Below are 6199 nucleotides of genomic sequence, written 5' to 3'. Positions count from 1 at the left end.
TTTTGAATCGATTATTACCCAACGATTAATCGATTCAATAATCGAGAGGAATCGTGAGTAATCGATTGATCAGAATTTTACGACATCATAAGGATGTCGAAAATTAATTGATTATTTCGATTAATCGATTCATCGTTGTGATAATCGATTAATTTTGAATCGATTACTGTACAATGATTAATCGATTCAATAATCGACAAGAATCAAGAGTAATCGATTAGTAACTAATCGATTAATCGGGATTTTACGACATCTCTAAATATAATTTATTTTTAATATTTGTATTGGCTTAATGATATCTTCATATAATTTACTTCTATACTACATGAACATGATAATACGACTGCTTAGTACGGAGGGAGATGGGCATGGGAGAGTAAGATTGATCTTTGGTTATTTTTTATTCGATTAGGCGCCTCTTTCGAAGCTTGCAAAAATTGCCGTAGCGGACGGTATTTCACGTCCTCATGGCGGGGTATTGGTATTAGTTTTCAACTAGCAATAATCGCACCTCGGTTGTACCTCATTGGTTACGATATCGCCACTGCGCAAAGCTAAAGAAAAGACGGCGACCGGCGTACCGTGTGGCCCATCGTCCAACCGGCACCGTTAGCGATGGATTGTGATGACGACGCCAGCGACTAACGAAAAAGATAGATCAGAAAAATTACGACACCCGGACACCCCATGACAGTGTGTGCTGTGTGCACAAAAAGCGCCTGCTTTGCCTTCGCGCGAGCGCGCGGTCGGGACGCGGGTAGAAAAATAAAGAAAAAGCGATGAGTACCGTCGTCATTCACTGACGAAGCTGCTGCGGTGCGAAAAGCAAAGCACGCGGAAAAAGTGAGAGAAGCTTTCTTCAGTGGCTTTTACACGACAGTAGAATATTGACAATAACCTGAATGTGGAATATTCAAGTAATATTGATTTCTTGTATTCTCCCATATAATAAGCAGCCAAGAAACTTGTGATCAAGGATGTTATCGATCATTTAGTAATTTGCGTTCGATCATTTAGTAGTTTGTCAATAGCCCATTCCAGAAGCTGAATTTCAAAATGTGTTGCATGGTGGACTTCTAGTGCGAAGATTTTTCTACAACTCTGCTAAATGGTTCGTTGTTTGAATTCCACTAGTAACGGAGTTATAGCTATACACAAAAGATATTTTAGTTACTAGATAAAGATTGTCGCTGTCCGGAACATCTTTTGCTGGCGAGGATAGGGGAGCTAAATGTCAAAGAAGGAAAATCCATACGATTTGACAGGTATACCATACATGTTTCGGACAGCAGAACAAAGGGAACCGAAGCGACAATATTTATCTAGTAACTAAAATATCTTTTCTATACACCCATATTCTTGTTTTCGTACGAACGCGCATTCGAACGAAAGTTGATGCGCATTCTCGTTTACGCCAGCAAAAGCAAATAGGGAAACGGTTCGAACGAATCGCATTCGTTCGAAAGTTTCATTCGTCCGTAAACAAGAATAGGGGTGATAGTTTCAGTAACTTAGATTAAATGATAACAAAATTCCAATCATTTAGTTGAATCTACTGCAACTAGCGCTATAACTCCGTTATAAGTTGAATTCCAACAGCAAACCATTCGGCAAAGTTGTAGATAAAGCTTCGCACTGGAAGTCCACCATACATCACATTTTAAAATTCAGCTTCTGGAATGAGTTATTGATAAACTACTAAATGATCGAACGAAAATTACTAAACGATCGATAACATGCTTGCTTGTGATATCCATACGAATAGCTCATGATTTATTGCTACAAGAGATACACAGATAAAAACAAGATGAATACAGTAGTAGGTGCTCCAACCTGCCAAGTTTGTGGGAGAGAAGACGGCGGGGGTGAAAAATTCATTTTTAGTGCAAAACGAAAACAAACCGGCTGGCTCTCCCATACTAAAATCCAAGATGGCTGAATCGTGAATTTGGCAGATTGGAACACCTAGTGGTGTATTCATCTTGGATAAAAATATGTTGTGATTTTAAATGTATTTTCATGCACATATTTGGAGCATGCAAATAAACGTAACATTCAATCGATCTCACTATTCTTTTAAATTGAAATAAATTTAAAGTGTGCCTGCTTGTAAAGTTCAGTCAAATTCAATTGAATATCAAATGTTAATTCGTTTGATTGGAAAAGCTGTTAATATTACACGTCGTTTAATTTTCAAAATTATTTGCTGTGTATGTACTTATAAACTTGATACGATTTTCTTATGGACTGTGTGTTATATGACAAAAGATATTTTAGTTACAAAATAAAGATTGTCACTTCGGTTCCCTTAGTTCAACTGTCAGAAACATGTTGGGTACAGAACTGTCAAATCGTATGAATTTTTCCTCCATTGGCATTTAGCACCTTATACTAATGACACACTGGTGGTACAAGTACCATGGTACAAGAATCTTGAAATGAGTACCATACCAATTATTGTCTTGGAATAATTTTCTTGTTCTCTTGTACCATGGTACAAGTACCACAGGTGTGTCCTTAGTATTATCCTCGCCAGCAAAAGATGTTCCGAACAGCAACAATCTTTGTCTTGTACCTAATAAATATAATAAAATCACTGAAAATATTATACACGCTCACACAATATTCTTTTTAATGTGAATCGAACGTGTTTTATCATTCGCCATTTTCACTACCCATCCACGTTAAAGTCGCAAGGAATAAATGTGAATTAGCACCACTTGGAAAAACTGTTGATTATGACGTGTTTTGAACTTGGTTTGACGTAGCAATGATAGAGACAACAAATAACACTTTGCAACAGAAAATATTTGTTCGATATGTTTGAATCGAAAAAATAGCAGACGCATAGAAAAACTGTAAATTTTCATTGTTTTGCACATGGCTGCAAGTTTCTAGTGTTTTGATCGGAGTTTTGTTTCAAAAAGGTAAGTTTTGATAAATTCAATTTTACAAAAAATGTAAATGAATTTATGCCCAACTTTTTCAGATTTACTTGAACTTCGGATTGCAGAATTATATTTGGCATGAAAACTTGCATGTGGAGAATTTGGCTGAGATCCAAAAAAGACTAATACGAAAAATGCCATCTTATTTCCATATGCATGATTGGTGAAGTGTTTTTTTTATTATAATAAATGTATTATTCTACGAACGTTGTTACTGCGTTTCATTAATAGATAATGTTCGATCGAATTATTACCTTCATTTTGGAATTAATAAAGAAAAACATTGAGCCCCATTTTCCACTGAAACATTCCACCACATTTTAACGTGTTTCTCATTTCCATTCTTACTTTATTTCTATTATATCGGACGTTCCATTTTTTGACATTTGGAACTGGATTCACACGTTATGTTGATATGTTTCCCAAGTAGTGAGAATTCATGTGTGAAACCAGTATCATGAGCGTGTAGATTATTTTACTTAAAATTTAAGGTACTAACGAATAATGCGTTCCAATCAAAAACCGGAAACTCAGGCGGTGCAGACTTCCCGAAAAGAAAAAAACCTTAGGTTAAATGGTGTAAACTGTACAAAAACAATAAAATTTATGAGAAACAATAAAAAATATTGTGATTGTATTGTACGGTTTTTTATACTAATAAACCAATCTATTGTATTTACAACAAAATTACAATAAAATGTATTATCTCGACAGAGTATATTGTTCATACCATAGATTTACAATAGTTTTTGTTGTTACATCAACTTTCAATAATAATATACAGAAAGAAATATCATTAAAAAAATTAAAAAAACCATTGGTTAAAATAAAAAGTTGCGTTGGTTCTTTTTCGTAGAGAGTTGCTTATGTTTAAAATAAAAGTACAGGAACTTTTGTGTCAACAAGGGTTTAAAAATGGCATTCCACTCTAAAATTAAAAGTTTGAACTTTCAAAACGAAGTTGTAGAAGTGTCAAATGCACCGTGAAAATAAAAGTGTGATACTCTTAATTGGAATAATGGCAGGTGTTTTGAATTTTGTAAACAAAAAATATTTCGAACAAAAATTTTAAAAAGTTCGTACGTGCAAAAACCGACTTGTTTTGTTTTCACAACAGGAGTTGGTTTTAGGCTCACAAACTTTTCAAAATCAATTCATGGAAACTTTGATTTCCAAAATATTTAGAATTCGATATTTAGTTTATTAAACCAGTAGGTACGTAGTAAAAAACTTTTACATGTTGAAAAATGTTTATCCCATTGTTGCTTCGTCGGTCCATAAGGCTTCGTCGGTCCATCTTCACAGTTTCCTGTCACGGCCACCGCTCAGAAATATAATCCGTAGATTTCCAACTTTCGCAGCCTGCAAACATGGTTACGATAAATTATTAGTCTTGGTAAAATAGAAGGCAGAAGTCGTGTTAACTTATTTTCCTCGCATTATTGCAAACCTCCCACAAGCAGTTATGGCACTACGCTAAGGGTACCATTTTTTCAATGATGCGAGAAACAATTTTTTGCGCGAGTTTCCTGATTTATAGTAATAGCGCATCAATGAAATATTCTTACCTTACGAACTCCCAGGGTTTGAAACATAATCAACCCAACTTCCCGTTTTTCCGGACTCCTGGACGGTTTCATATGATGAAAAACGGAGCGCATTTCTGCAATGATTAAAACGAAACGAAGTATGAGGTAAAACTCGGGCAGCAGGATTTTTACCAGAATGATATTCATTTACTTACCTAATAAAGTATCTGTGCACATAACCAGGATCTTCTGCTCGTTAAGTACCGTTTTGCTTCGAATTACCGGACGCTTCGAAAGCCGGACACTACAATTGTTATTTGACTTTATTTACCATCTCAACAAGTATTTCTTGGGTTATCAATGCAGGGAACGATTCTTAGACTTGAAACCATTTTAACAAATGTAAGTAATCCGTGATCTGTGGTAAAACTTGAAAATAAGAGGTAAAAAAGGAAGGCATGTCATAATCAACGGTGAATTTCGTTATTCTTAGCATGCAGCTTTAGACTCAACATAAGAAAAACTAAGCTCATATTTTCTATATTCTATCATTTGCAACGGGTATTAGTATTTTAATATAATAGTATGATAGCACTCTTTGTCATGAATTAGAGAAATTGCTTGGGAATTCATGGATTTGTAATTTGTATTACATTTTCTGTATGTCCGGACTTCGAGGCAAGTTCTTGCAATTGCTTCGTTTGCCGGACATGATGAAATGATGTTAAATAACTGTTTATCAGTTAAGTTAAAAGAAATCAAATGATTCGTAATGACCTAGCATAGTTACAATCTCGTTAGATTTGAGTTGCTGCACCCCAAAAGGAACATTGCTTGCTCTCAGCTTATCGATATACATATACTCATACACATATTGTAAATGGTATCACTTTATTAATTGCACACAAGTAGCAAAACTTGCTTTCAGTTTATAGTGAAAGGTTGTCTTCAAAAGTATTTTTTTAGCCATTCACATTTTTGTAGAAAAAAAAACAAGTTCGTAAAACTAGCTTTTTTAACAGAATAGTATAAAAAGACACGTTGTGGACGACACCCGTCAAATAAAAAAAAACTCAACACTTCTCGGACAACCCTGGATTTATCAATCCGCATGAATTCATCATTTCAATCCTTCCTTTCAATCCTTGATTTCCAATAGCAAAATGAAACGGATTTCAAAAGACACATAAATATCACTAAAGTCTATATTTCGAAGTATATCTTAACAATGGTAAGATAATGCATAATTTTAATTCTCCGATGTTCATCACATCACAACAAAAAAAAATTGTTTGATTTATTTCTTTCTTTTGTGATTTTTTCCGCGGTCAGCACGCAGGTTGATAAAATAAATCGTTTCGCGATGCGATGAATATATATTCAGTGAGATGGAGATCGGCACATTTCCTCTCATCATATTTATTTCTCATTCATTTATATTCCTCCTATCATATTTATTTTCGGTATCATTGATGCGAATAGAATTTTGGTCATCTAATGATTCTCATGATCTATTGGAGGTTATCCATGTTGAATTTGAGAGGTAGTTTTGAAAAAAAAAAATCATTACCCACAGGCACGTCAAATGTCAAAAAAGCGTTCTACCTAGAAAAGGAGAGGGGGGGGCGGGATTGTATGAAATTATTAGATTCCCAATGTTGTATATTGCAGTTAAATGCTCCTGCTTGGTTTCAAATGCTGTTTTTTGGTAGTCCTGGTCAA

At 34.7% G+C, this 6199-nt stretch overlaps 1 long non-coding RNA gene and 1 other non-coding gene across 2 annotated transcripts; both read right to left on the bottom strand.

Moving 5' to 3' along the window:
• Positions 1–415: 415 nt before the first annotated feature.
• LOC134228208 (U4 spliceosomal RNA) lies at positions 416–556 on the bottom strand. Its single transcript, XR_009983875.1, has one exon. It is a non-coding gene; the product is annotated as a U4 spliceosomal RNA (small nuclear RNA).
• A 3586-nt stretch (positions 557–4142) lies between these two features.
• LOC134223577 (uncharacterized) lies at positions 4143–4740 on the bottom strand. Its single transcript, XR_009982624.1, has 3 exons — positions 4693–4740; positions 4517–4611; positions 4143–4310 (listed from the first exon to the last, which is right to left on the bottom strand). It is a non-coding gene; the product is annotated as an uncharacterized LOC134223577 (long non-coding RNA).
• Between the last annotated feature and the right edge of the window lie 1459 nt (positions 4741–6199).

Source organism: Armigeres subalbatus, chromosome 3 (assembly GCF_024139115.2).
Source record: "Armigeres subalbatus isolate Guangzhou_Male chromosome 3, GZ_Asu_2, whole genome shotgun sequence".
Classification (NCBI taxonomy): domain Eukaryota; kingdom Metazoa; phylum Arthropoda; class Insecta; order Diptera; family Culicidae; genus Armigeres; species Armigeres subalbatus.
This window is presented reverse-complemented; position numbering and strand designations above follow the sequence as displayed.